This window comes from Electrophorus electricus, chromosome 7, assembly GCF_013358815.1.
Source record: "Electrophorus electricus isolate fEleEle1 chromosome 7, fEleEle1.pri, whole genome shotgun sequence".
NCBI classification, from domain to species: domain Eukaryota; kingdom Metazoa; phylum Chordata; class Actinopteri; order Gymnotiformes; family Gymnotidae; genus Electrophorus; species Electrophorus electricus.
In genome coordinates this window covers 26,526,276-26,541,046 of record NC_049541.1, presented here as the reverse complement: position 1 = coordinate 26,541,046, position 14,771 = coordinate 26,526,276, and the positions used below count along the sequence as shown (strand labels likewise).

General features: G+C 45.9%; 1 protein-coding gene across 1 annotated transcript in view; it reads right to left on the bottom strand.

Moving 5' to 3' along the window:
- cux1b (cut-like homeobox 1b) overlaps positions 1-14,771 on the bottom strand; it is a 98,527-nt gene that overhangs the window by 83,597 nt on the left and 159 nt on the right. The window lies entirely within an intron of this gene.

Sequence of the window (14,771 nt, the reverse complement as noted above, 5' to 3'; positions counted from 1 at the left end):
TCCCCCTCCAAAACAAAATCCCTTGCTATAAACCATAAAATACACATTTATAACTAAATTAACCTAGTGGCCTTAAAACTGAGTTTCTGAAAGTGACATAGGAACAACCTAAGATGACTTGTCAAAAGAAAGTAATAAAAAAAAACAAAAAACACTCGACTCGAGAGCAACCAATAAAAACTATACACAATACAGACCAAAATTCTTTAGATGACTTAACTGGGTTCATGTCATCCAAACATTATATAGATGGCAAGTGCTTCAATATTTGTGATTTGCTAACTGACTGTTCAATTTAAAATGCTTTCAATTATTACTAAATGTTTTGGGAAATCATACAAACAAGTCTATCTAAAATAAAGCTAGCAGTGGAATGCACAAATACCCCCCACCTGACCATGCTAATGAGCAACAGTATTCTTCCTGATGCGAACATCTCGTCTTGTTAATCGTCTTGTCAGCACTCAATTAGTATGTGAATCATTTCTCATGTGAGTCCCAGAGTGCAACCCCTCAACCACCAACCTGAGATTTCCATCCGTGCAACACTGATCCAATTAAAAAAAAATGTCATCTGGGCACTGACATGGAAAACACAGCTCTGCAATATGGTCTGAGCTCATGCTTCTCTAACAAACTTTGCACTTGGTTGTCATCTGAATAGTCAGACGACCCTGTCCCTGATACACAAACACTGTGAGAGGTAGACAAAGACAACCTAGCAAGACCTAGAAAATTTTACCCTCTTACACCTTGAATAATTTCTCGTTATTTCTGCAATGTGAAAAGATGTTGCCGTCAAGGCAGTGGGGGTGTGAGACAGTGGAAAGACAAAGACTGGGGAGGAAAATGGAGTGAGGGCAAGTCTCCTTTTTTCCTTCCTTTCTTTCCATCTCTTCCTCATCCCCATCATTCTCCCCTCTCTTCCTTCACTCCCTGCCTCCCCTTCTCTCACCATTCCTTCTTCCTCATCCCTCTATTCTTCTCCCCCTTTCTTTCTTCTCTCACTCCGTCCCTGTCTCCTTGGCGGCCGGTGCAGCAAAGCACAAACGCATTCCTGGACTACACAACTCTAGCACTTTTACGGCTTTCCTTCGCCGTTTGACTCATTTTTACATTTACACAGTGTTTTATGGATGGCTATTACGGTTACCATGGCAATTCCACCAATTTTTACTGCCTCTTCACAGAAGGCTTTTAGACTGCAGGCGCAAAACAAGGACACCAACTCGGGCCAAAACCACTCTATAATGTACCTTTTAAAGGCTGCTCCTAAAGAGGAAAGTAGGTAGACAACAACAAAAACACTGATTTGAGAACAAAAGAGTAACAAAATGCAAAAATGCTTCACGCATCCATGTCCAAGCGGACAGCGTCCAATGAACAGGAGGTCAAAAAAGATTGCATGCATCGAGAGACATCACTTAACAACACAACGGCATTCAGCCATTACGTTAACCCTCTAAAACTCCAAGCTAAAAGCCCCTACAAGAAACCGTTTTTGTTCAGAAAATAGAATTTTTCCTGGCAATCTGCCAAAAAAGGAGTGCGTGGAGGGTGGGGAAGAGCGGCACGAGGAGGTGGGGCCCGAAGGCTGGGCGGCGCATGGAGGCGAGGCAAGGAGGCTACCACAAAGAGGCGGGGCATGGGAGGCGGTTTGCGCTAGGAGGCTGGACCTGGGCAGTCCAAGGAGGCTGGCACAGGGAGTTGGGGCCTGGGGGCAGTCAGCCTGAGTGCTTGGCCCAGCGACAGCTGGCATCACAAAGCCCTGGCAGCACGCGGCACAAGCACCCTGTGAACTAATCCGTACTGGTGCCACAGCAGGCCTGTTCCTGGTTACTATGGGCCTGGTGGCTGTCAACAGGCAAAACTGGGTCCCACAGAGAGAGGATTGGACATAGCGACTGTCCGTACACACACAGTAAATGAGTTTGTGGTCAGAACCTGTGCTACTGTGCTGGCACACAGCTCCCTTCAGACTGCTGGCGTGAAGGAGACTGCCAGGAGCATATAAGAGAGGAAGCCATAGCCTTCAGCTTGAAACAAGAGGAAGTCAGATCAAGAACACAAAACTGCGGTAAAAGACCTACTTAGAAACACAAGGGTGTGTTCAAGAACTGGGAATTCGCGTCAGAGGCTTGACTGTGGTCTGCCTGGCTTGTTAAGAATAGGCAGGGAGGAGACGCGTGGACAAACGTCGGAGCGATGTTACACCCTCAGATCCTCCAGCAGGTGAGAGTGTGTGTGTGTGTGTGTGTGTGTGTGTGTGTGTGTGCGCGCGTGCGTGCGTGTATAGAGTGCTCAAGCGCCAGGACATAAGCCTGCAGCGGAATTACAGCACCAGTATCAGTTCAACAGCCAAAAAAGCAGGTTTCTCACCAACATGAAACCCAAGAGGATATACGCGATACATCTAAGCTGTCAGCTCCACCACATGCAGGCACAGTGTGCAGCCCCAACTGAAGGGTGGGGTGGGGGGGGGGGGGTTGTAGCAAGCGCACAGCCAGTGTGCCCATACTGCTCGATGAACAACCACACACCCCTCTTTTCAGTATCATATGAGAGAGGGAGAAAAAAAAAAAAACACAAAGTACATGAATCTTTCCTTTCCTTTCTCTGCACTCAAGCTGTTCAAGTCTGCACAAATTCCCACTTCCCCACATCTGGAGCTCATTTCTGGGGCTCCTGAAAGCTAAGGTCACTATTAATAACCACAAAGAGAGCTGAGCTTCAGTTCAGCCAAGTGTCGGCGCTACCTCCCTGCCTGATGCCGCTCTCGGCACTGTGGAGCTGTCCAGTAGAGGCAGGCCAAGGAGCACGGAGAGCCTAAGTGACGGAAACCCTCACCAGAGACTTCAGCTGTGCCGGCAGCGCACTTAAAGCTCCAGCTTACGGTGGGCCATCACACAGAACGGCGACAGCAAAAGAGCACAACGTGGAAAACCTTCCTGGTGTGTCTGTAGCTAGGGAAAGGAGGTTAATGCAGAGAGCTCAGGGACGAAATCAACAGGGATTTTCTTGCTGCCTCCACAGGTTGGTCATAGGGATGAACAAAAAGCAATGCTTAATATTTTGCTGAGAACCTATGGAGAGAGGTGTTAACATACCTTAGCTCTATCTACACTCTTTTCATGAACTCTAATATGATCTCACACACACACACAAACACGATGAGGCCAAACATGCTCAACTAAGGTAGGCATTGACTCCGCCCTTTTGGGGGCATGGCCAGCTGGCTGGAGATTCATGCTGAAACCAGGAACCGTGCTGCATACAGAATGGAAAATGGCAGAATGAACATATGAATAATGAGAGGGTGGATGAACACCCCCCCACCCCCCGTCTCCCACTGGAGCATGTGACATTACTAGCCTAGTTAATAAGGTGCACCCAGAAACAGACGGAGGAGAGGAGCACCTGCTGCCCCGCAGTAAAAGCAGGCTGCTGGAGCAGGGAGGCAGCTCCACTCCTGAGTATCCAACACATCAGCCCCGGACGGGGGCGAGGGCACAGGTACTGCACCAGCTCATACCCAGTGCCAACACACATGGTTACCTGGCCTCTACACCGCTGTGGCCATCGATGAAAAGAGAGAGGCGCCAGAGTCGGGGGCAAGGAGAAACTGACAAATGCCCTCTACAGGGTGGTTATTAAAACACCTGCCCTGACCCGCCCCTCAGCGTCCACTTTTGTTCCACGGCTCTCGGGGGGGGGGGGCGGTGTTCAGAGGTGCACGGTTACACACTGCAGCCCAACTGATGCCTCTACTGCACCGGACACTGGTCAGTTCCTGACCACAGGACCACTGCTGATGGGACAGGATTCATGTGATGAACCAATCTCCACACAGCAGGCGCTCTGACGTGGTAGTGGCATTGTTGGGGACACTCACCCAAAAGCATTGCTGGAGTTTGTAAATGTGCAGGTGTGTGTGTGTGTGTGTGTGTGTGTGTGTGTGTGTGTGTGTGTGTGTGTGTGTGTGTGTGCGAGCGAGAGAGAGAGAGAGAGAGAGAGACACAGAGAGAGAGACTGCTTGAATAGATTGCAATGTACTCCTGTACATTCTAAACGAGAGATTATGTTTTTTTTTAAATATATAAACTGGTTCCTTTCTTGCACAGCTGATGAACTTCTGTCCGAAACGTTGTTTCTCTGGAAACTCTAATCTCATTACACACACACAAACACACACACACACACACACACACACACACACACACACACACACACACAAACACACACGTCAGTGTCAGGTACGTCAGTAGCCCTGCTGCCACATTCCATCAAACTTCTGCTTTCAGTGTAATCATCTTTTAAAAGAGATGAAATCTTACTAATTCATTTTCTTTTTACCACACAATCAATTCTTCACTACCACACTAAGACGATTCCTTTAAAATGGGAAGGAACCAGAACAAGTAGATTTAAGTCAAAGCTCCTTCACGCTGACGATGCACATGTGAATGCGCAAGGCGTGTCCCTTGTGCCCGAGTTCCACCCACTCCATTGGCACTCCGACTGCCTCGAGAGGGTGCGATGACCCAGAGCCTGGACTGAAAGCCCTTCAGCTAGCAGCAGAGGCCGATCAGAGCACATGAGGAGAGCTCCTGAATACCAACGCTGCTTCAGCCTGAGGCAGCACGGCCTTTATCTGCTCAGGGTGGGCGGTCATTAACCTCGATGTTTTCGTACTGTAAGAATAGCAAAAGGAAAGGAACAAAATCAGAGTCTTTGTGTGCGTCTGCAGGTGAGACATGACGCTTGGTGAAGTGACCCCTCGGCTGCTGTGAGTGAAGCTTTGTTCAGCTACAAAGACAGCGGGGTTAGGTCAGAGGGTCACTTTCAGCAAATGAACAAGCACACATGCAAAGGCGCACACACAGACACGGGAAAGGGGACTTTGAGAGAAAGCAGAACAGGTAAAATAAATTCTCTCATGCAACCCATTGTCGCTCTGCAACTACTGGACTTCATCACTGCTTTTACTGTAAAAGCGAGAGCTCTCAACCAGTTCACACTTAATGCTCCTGCACTTTACATAAACACTTCAAGACACTGGTCGACCATGCAGAGTGGCTGATAAAAGAGAACTGTGTTCCAAGTCAGAAACTCAAAGAGCAATCAGATGACCTTGCTCTTCTGTCTGTGTGTGACTGTCTCAGATACTGCCGTCGACCACAACAGCATCCTGAAATCTGACAAAAGCTGACCTGCGTCAATGCAAGCTCTATTCTTTTGCCTAAAGAAACACACAGCCCAAGTTATTTATTAAATTGTTTATTTTCCGCTGAAGTAAGTGTTTTGGATCTTAAATTTAGCAGGCTGACAACAAAACTTTTATAGCGTGTACTGGTATAGTAGCAGTAGGGCAGAGGGGTAGGGCAGGCTGAGCAGACAGCTCCCACACAGCTCCCAGCCCCAGGGCCAAGCGCACACACACCTCTCTGCACTTTTAACACCCCACCTTCTCCCAACAGAAAACTGAAAGGCAAGGTTTATTGGACAGGGCTTAAACCTGGGCACCATGAAGATTTTACAAGGAGATTCGCAATTTACAGTGTGATTCAACATAGCCCAGGACATGGTTTAATCAGTCTCTGGGAAAGTATCCAGATCAATTCTAAATGAGACATTCATGTATGGGCAAATTCTTACAATGCTATCCATTGTTAAGCATTATGAAGATCCAGTTTAACCACCTAAGTAAGGTTCAGCATCAGAATAAGTCACATCTCACCATCTTACCGCACTGCACTTCTCCACCCAGCACCATCAGTCGGTGTTAGCAGGAAGCCTGTCCACTGCCAGCTCTCCAATAGGAGCACCCTCCTCAAACATGCCGCAAAACCTCACCCAAGAAAGATGCCACCTACTTCCTGAAACATTCAACAACGCCCCCTACCAGGAAGAGAAACCCCCTCGCCCCCACCCAAAACCACACTTGTGTACAACGCAAACCAATAATAGCACAGTAGGCACTCTTCTCCACGCTGCCTTAGGCATGAGTGAAGCACCTGTGGTACGGGAGCCAGGGCGGAGGGGAGAGGTAAAGAAAGTCAGAAAATCCGCACAGCCCTGGCCTCATCCGTGCATCAAAGCGTGATACAACGCAGGAAAAACTAGACATTTTTGGATCACTTTTAAGCAAGACTTGGGGTGAACTAACCACGTGAACGTAAGAAAATCTCTCTTCCTGTCCAGTGGCCGTTGAGGAGGCATCCGCACAGTGAGCCCACAAACAGAGGCTGAAGCAGAAGGGCAGAGCACTGAACAGGAGCTAGGAGGTCTGTGATCACACTCGTTACCTGCTCCAAGTCACATGTTCCCTCGCTCTGGCTAACAGGCTCAGGGACAACCAGGAGAGACGTGCTCTGGTGGACCTGCGTCATTGTTCCTCACGCAAACTGTTAGCGGACACCAGGATCGTAATTCAATACCTGAATAGTGATGGCTCAGGAATTGAGACAGAGATGCCGACAATTTAGACCTGTGAGCCTTGGGGGGGGGGGGGGGGGGGGGGGATGGAGGGCAGATGGAGTGGTGGAACACTTTTCCCCCTCAGGGCAGCTCACAATTCTTAAGTAATTTCAGGTTCTTGCATATTCCCCCCTCCCACCTCACCCCAGCCCCCTGCCCTCCAACCACTTCCAGATGTGGCAGCAGCTGCACAGAAGCAGGAAAAGAACACACAAGCCGCAACGTGTCATTTGCCCTTCTCTTCAACGAGACGCAGCAAACTACCCCGCGCACACAAGCTACCACCATTTCCCACCGGCAGAGGCTTCGATACCTCCTGCAGACAAGCTGCCTTCAAATTAACAGCTGTCAGAGACTCAAGCTCTCCGCTCTGAGCGAGCGGCCCACCGCTACAACAGAACTACCACTGAGGGTAAAACAACAAACCAAAGTGCTCTGGCCAGGGAATAAAAAATTGTATTTTAACCAAGCAAGCCTAGGGGAAAGCTGGGAAAAGAGTACGCCGTAACCTGTACTGACCGACTCTACGTACATACTGACCAACTCCGCTTACACCCCAATTAGGGAAGGAAACATTCAGGGCAGAGGGGAGGGGGAAGGACCAGGGGAAGCTGAACCCGTTGGCTTCTCTGTGGTGGAGTAAGTGTTTTCGCCAAGCTGGCAAATATGACTGGCTGGGTAACTGGGCCAAGGCTGCTCAGTGGAGCGTGGCCCACTTGGGGTGGTCATAAAGCCAATCTAAAAAAATAACACCACCCAAAAAGAAAAGAAAAAAGAAAAAGGAGCCAGGGAGCCCTTTTGAATAACTCTGAGTAAATGTTTACAGGGTGCCTCTCACTTGCTCTCAAACCTATATTTCTAAAGGGCATTTAATTCCAGAGTGTGTATGATTTTAAAGAGTTTAATGCTCTGCTGAAGCATACTAAAGTAAGCAGCTGTTACTTCAAAATGAACAACTCATTAGAAAGCACAGCTTCATGTTAAATAAAAAGATCTGGACACGCTTCTTTGATGTTCCTTGAGGAATCCATCACCAAGACAATTTTAGAAGATGAGGCAGAGTAGAAACACACACCCACCCACTCCTCTTTCGGAAACACGTACTCAAGCTGAATGTGTTATTCAGACACATTCACAGACCATGGAGAAGCTTTCACAGGACCAAGAGTGCCAGAACAGAGGCCTTCACCTCCATAGATATGAGGAGATGGGCAGGGTAACAGGCGAGGCATAGGTGAGGGGTGCAGGTGCCCGGACTCCTGCTCCAGTGCAAGCTGCTGCACTGAAAACTTTGCTATATTTAGATAAAGTGCTTGGGGAGGGCAGGAGAGTGTCCGAGACAGAGCAGCCGGTTTATTCATCGACGAGGCCACACAGAGACTCCCCTCGCATTTAGAGCCTGGTGATTCAGCCTCAGGTTCTTGGACGAGACAACAAGGAGACGGGGGGCAGCTAAGCAGGAAATACAGCACATGGGGGAAAGAGCACATGGCTAGCACGTTCCGAGAGTCTACCATCACTGTGGGGACAGATGCACTCAGAGGAAGGAATGAGTCAATGGAATATCTCTGCATCATTTTGAGTGGGCTCTAGGGATGCATCAGATGAAATAAAAAACCAGTGATTAAATGGAACCATAAAAGTAGATACTGAGCATGTAGACTATTTTTCAAGCACGGAGTGTGTTTCACGTTTGTTTAAAAAAATGAAAATCCCACCACCGTGCAAAGGAAAAACTTGGCATGTTTTTGCGGGCTAGTGGGAACTTTTGAGACGCTGGATAGTTAGGGCAGTTCATACAAGGGACATTTAAGTCACCAGAGATGAGTGCGCACAGGGACCTGATCAGGAACTGAGCTTGCCAAAAATGTCCTATCCTTAAAATGGAAACTGAATAAACTACTACCACTAAAAAAAAAAAAAGTTGTGGGAATACAAGTCCCTTTTGTCGCTGATTCAGGACCTGCCACGCGGTCCCCAGGCAGCATGCGACGCATGACGCAACCACATCAGGCTTGCACACAGAGTGTAGCAACAGAGGGGTAAAAATACCACCAGAGTGCTGAAACGCAGGTGCACAAATATAACTGCACAGTAACTCTGGGGGCCACAGCGGGTCAGCCAAGGAGTGTCCCCAACCCTCTAGACACCACACTTGTCTTCTCCACTAAGCATGGTGCCATCTTTATTCACTGGTTTTACTTTTTACTACCTTCGTACTGATACTCATTCTGCAAATCTTTTGGCCCTTTTTATTTTGGTGTTAAAGAACTTTGCAAAATCCTGGGTCAGTTCTCCTTTTGCTGCAATATCAGCACGAAAAGAACTCAAGATTTCCTTAATGTAAAACCGCAGGCTATAAACAGCCCCAGGTGTATAAAAGGGGTGAAAATGACGTCCATGACAACCACAGAGGGCAGAGTTTGAGGTTTTTACAAGAACTCCAGATATTTCACCATATGGTTATACCAGCTTGCTGAACTGTCTCCAGCTTCAGAGAATAAGACAGGAAGAGAACAGGAATCAGCCATTAGTGCTTCTGCCCCTCTTCACAGAAACGTCTGCAAGATTACAGACACGGCACTTTCTTTTCCTCCAACCGTTCCACTCCGCTTGCAGTCATTTTGTACCAAAGATTTTAAGTCAGCCAAGAGGTTTTCCCTGCTGATGTCGCCCACAATATGGTGCAAGGGCATGAGTTCACATGTAAAGACCTGGCTAAGACGTAGGCCCACAGCACAGGTCAAAACAGCCACACTTTTGGAAAGTGCTCCATACCACAGATTACATTTTAATGACATTTACAGTGCTCCATGTCATCTTTTGCAGCTGGGTCACCTCAACTACTGTAGGATTGTCTAGGAAGGTTTTCAAACACCACTTAATTTACAATGGCTGCTCAAAATATTTGCCGTACAATTTAGTCATACAAAGAAATAGTAAATAGGATAAGGACGTGTCTTTTGGAATATCAAGTCTTCTGGTGTGATGCTTAGGCTACAGGAACTTCAATAAGGACACTGGAGGCCTTTGGGTTAGTGTGGTAGAGACTGCTGGGACTGAGTGTGCAAACCAGACCCTCAAAATGAACCTGAGCAGAGATGTGGCTCAAACAGAACCAGCTGCCCAGTGCTCCTTCACAGTGATCCACAACAGAAGTTATTGGAAAGGGGGGGGAAAAGAAGCTAAACAGGCAAAGAAATGGTCCTATAAATCCTGCAAACCAACCCCATCTGTGCAATCAATGGCTCACTGGATTATAAAGCGTTTAAGCATGGCTCATAAACCATCAGCCTTTTGGAAGCTGAAACAGACGATCCCTGATGGAAGAGTCTGAGCATTTGTCTCGGCGTACAAATCCCATTCAAAATCCTGTGACGGAATGCTGTTTAGAGTTCCCAGTCGCAAAGCCGACCTTATTACGTGAGGCAGGGAAGGAAAGAATGCACGGACCAAACCATGTCTCATATTAACGGGGCCATGTCAACAAAGGGGAGCGCTTCCCCGGCTAGCCTTCGTCAGGGCATGTGGCGGGATCCCCCGAACGAGTGTGTGGCGTGAGGAGTTTTTAAATAGAGCACGGCTTCACCCGCATTAACGGGACACACACAGGCACGGGTCAGGTGGGGTTGAGATGAAGCGCAGATGTAACTAAACCGCCATGTCTGTTACACAAGGCTGGTTGCTACAGTGACCCCCACCCTCCCCCAATCGTTGGAGCCTTTCAACAAGCCAAATTGGAGTCCCCACTGACTGGACACAAACAGGAATCCTTCTGGATTTTAATAAGGATGTTTCTACGGGAACTGTAAATGGCCTCAGATGCTTAGAGTGGCCCTATTTTCACACAAGTCCTGCATTCTCTTCAATGCTGAGCACCAATGAAATACCCACCATCTTTGACCCGCCAGCTTCATGTGGTGCCATTAAAAACAAAGGTGTTTCAGGCACCAGCAGGTGGTTTTCATCTCAAAATGATCATGGGGGGCAGATCATGGGTGGAACTCTCAAGTTCCTGATTAAACATTTTTTAAAAAAACATTTATGACAGTAAAAATCAGGGGGAAAAATCCCACAGTAGAATCTTAGAAATGTAAAGAAAACATCTACAATGCATGGATTATTGTTCAACATTTATATACACAGTACTAAAAACAAGGGTTTAGCTACCAGTTATCCTTCAATATCTAACCAGCTTTTTTCATACCCCATGATCCACTGGAGGTAGTCTTTAGTTTAAAAGCAACACCCACTGCTTCTGGAGCTGGACGGGACTCATACATGTGCTGAGAAATGCATATGAGTAGACAACCGTACAAAATAAAATACAACAGCTTAGGTTCTTTCAGCAGAACAGACATTCCGTTTGGTAACCTCATTCCAGAAGTTTTTTGTTTCCCCTGGCCGTTGCAAGCAAAGTATTTGAATTAGCATCCTAGTCTCACTGCATGTTAAACGCTGCACATTGACCTAGACAACAGCACACTTACCATGGTTCTATATAACAGCAACCACACCAAAGTATTGCATCCCCCAAAAGGAGTGAACTTTCCTTAAAACAAGTCATATATCAGGTTTTTTCTGATGTCACACAGGGACAATAATGTAGTTAATAAGTTTACAGGTTGAACTCAAGCAGAGATCTTCCTTAATTATTAGCTTACAATCAACGTGAATAGGTGAGCAGCCTCAAATTAATGTTAGAAATGTTAGTGAAGACTTTGGTATGTCACAGGATATGGACACTCCAATTACTTAAAATATCTGGACTACTGATAGTACTGAGTATACCGAAATCACAAAAACATTTCTAACAAAACATGTCACATGAAAGACGCATAGCATTTTAAGTTAAAACTTCTCAGTGGCTCAGTGGTTAAGGTACTTGACTTGCAACAGGGGGTTGGTGGTTCAAGCCCCACCTCTGCCAAGTTGCCAGTTGGGCCCCTGAGCAAGGCCCTTAACCCACAATTTCTCAAGTTGTACTCAGTCATAATTGTGTCACTTTGGATAAAAGCATCAGGTAAATGTTACTCATGAAGGGATCTTTTTTTTCCTCCCCAATCAACAGGTTTTGGAAGTCTGCCTTACAAAAGCTAGCAACGCAGTGGACATTAGCTTGCATGGAGCTGGAAGCCATACAAAACGATGGATCCTCAACCTGTCCACATTTTTATTGTGTTCTGTCTCCAAACACACCTCAGCTAGGTATGCAGGAGCAGTAGGATGTTGCATCTGCCTTTCCTGTGAGGAAATGGTACACAACAAATTTTAACTGGCAAGGAGATCCCCAAAGACTGACAGGGGATCCCTGAAGACCTCTCTAAGCTTTGTGGCACCTGATTTTGGGACTGCATTCTGCATTTAAATGACAGCACCCGATGCATTCCCATTACACGTTTAGCATCAAGCAGCAAAAAGGGACTTTTAGCAGAGATTCTGAAAAACACGAGACTTGTTGGCTCCAAGCTGCAGATGTTCGCTAGCGCCACCTACAGGACAAATTGTTTGCTGGCCAGTTTTAATGCATCTTCAAAACAGTGTGCCTAGAAACTAGCTAATGGTATACATAAAAAGGGCTGAGATTCCTAATGAAGCTCTGACAGCATGCACTGCCATCTGTGTTTTTAAGGTCAGCAGTGAAGCAGCTTGTCTTTTTCTGTGAGAGGTAACAAGTTTATAAAACGACCTGACAAGACCAAATACTCAAGATTGTGGTTTAAGATTCTGTTCAAATGGCAATGCTCCAGGAACCATTCTGTGGGAGGCAAAGTAAATAAGTTGTCATCAATAATAGACAGCGAGTGTGCAGCCCTGGCTGGTTCCTATCCTCCAGACATACCCAGCGGCCTCCGCGGGTTCAGATTTACTGTCTTTACTAACAGCTTTTGATAGGCCTTTGCAATAATTACCAAGGAGCACTCATCAACTTATGCGATGCATATTTAATTCCTTGGTTGCACGCCGACAGTCAATCTCCGAAAGAGTGAATAGTAGCAGATTCGCCCCAGTTAAACACGAGTAGAAAGGTACAATTATGTTATGGGATTCTTTAAATCACCCCGAATCAAAGACGATAAAGATACAAAAATCAACTAGAGTAGTCTATAGCTCTGCATTCGAAATTTTACGGGGCTGTAGCTATGTATCCATGCTGTTTCTGTAAAGTTGGTTGCGTTAAAATGTTAATATGTTAGCCATCAAAATTAAATGTACCAATGATCATGTATCTTAATTTAAAGCTCGATTTGTCAGTCGACACTCCGTATAAATAACTATTAAACGACTGGTTCCATGGATTAGGTGTCCCAGCGACCCAAAAAATATGAATAGATCATTTAAGAATTTAGACGTCGAAAACATGCAATGCCGAGTATTTTGCTGATAGTGTGATACTGGCTGTCAATTTTTGAGATATTATATGATTGTATTGTGGCGCTGTCAAAGATCAACTCCCTTAACGGGCACACACTAACTGAATATAATGTGCTAACGGTAGCCCATCACCTCAAATTGAGCCGTATCCCGCTTCAGGAGGGCTACAGTGATGGAGCATTCAGACACCCCACCGAGTTGTCAAAAAAAGCGCATGAATGCGGTTATGCTTCATGAAACCGGAGGCTACCAAGTCAGCAACATTTCTACAGCCAGACTGGAAATTCTAGATGTGTTTTATGATTAAAAACAATTAAGTACCACGTTTCTCCGTTCGTGTGGCTAGTTGATTTGTCAGTACGAAACCGTGGCGAATAACAACTTCAGTGACAAAACACAAACTTACACCCCCTAAGATCAAAGATGTAGAAACTGACGAAAACGTGACAGTTGTAACACTATATTTAAAACCAGGAAAGAGAGATAGCTAGCTAGAAGACAACAAACTGTTTTTTTTAACTTAATGACTCCTTCGCACATTAGAAATCCCGTGCTCATTTTTGTTTGTTTTTGAAATGTTTACACCATTTAGACCACGACAATACTGCTTTCCTTTCGTGAAATTACTTCGTATCAAAGAAGTAGCGTTAACTTAGAGCTAGGTAGTCAAAAGAGTCACTAAAGCTCTGCAATCTAGCGTCTCATTACAGCAGTGCCTAAGTGGGTCTTTTGCCATGAGCAGACCAGCTGTACAACTATGCTTACCACCATTAAAACTCACGAACACACATTTCCACTGATATGACTCACTGACGTACAAGTCGTTTAATGTGTGGGATCGCTAACTATTCTTACGACAACTACTTATGATCTAGCTAAGATAGGTTAGTTATGTTAGCTACCTTTAAAGTTAAAGTAACCTTACCAGCTACGAATATGTGCACTGGGGAACGACAACCGAAGTAACTTTAACCAGTCAGTAAAGTCTGACGCAACAGCCAACTAGGTTAGCTATTACAAACTGTAAGAAAAACTTTAGCTACGGTTAATATTAACTTGTTAGGCAAGCTAGATTAGCTAAAATAGGTTAGATAAAACCGCTCGCCACCAGTTTTTAAATATGTTGTTATTGACCGGGTGCAATGTTGGCAAACACTTCTGTCTTTTCTTGTTTAAAATCACGCTCGTCGACTTGTTAGCTAACGAAATTGTAACCACAGATTGTATGCAAGTGCTTACATAAAACGAAATTTAGCTAGCAAACGAAAAACTCGGCAGAATAACGTTAGTGAGCTAACTAGGCTAGCTATCCTAACCTAGCTTCTAGAAGAGCCAAGTCGTTCAGCTAAGCTAACTAGCCAAATCGTGACCTGACAAGAACATAACGAACCGCTTTAACTAACCATCCATCTATCCAACCATGCTCATACCACTACAGACACCAAAAAACTAACGCTGCTAACTTTTATGAAATGTTGTCCATTCAGGAAGACTTACGAGTTAACTTGGCTAAGCTAGCTAGCTAACTGGCTAGCAGCGTATATTTAAATGTGTAACGGCTAATAACCGTTACCACAGCGCCACCAACGTCGCGCGAGACACAAACGCACTTCACTCGCCGAAAAATAATTCAACCATAACACAATCATAAACATCCATTACGACCGACAAAGTTGACATTGTGTCAGATAAATGTATACATCTACGCTTAGTGCAACTTCCGACCCCCTAAAAGCCCCAATTCCCCGTCTCCCTGCGGCGGTAGCGGGGCGCCATGATGCTGATCGATGGGAATTGAACAAAGAGGATCAATTTCCGATCAGCGAGAAAACCACTTTAATCAATGCGAGAAGAGGTCCCGAAAGCCGCTCCAAACATCGCTAAACAGCCGCGGAAACACACAAAACAACTACCTCGGA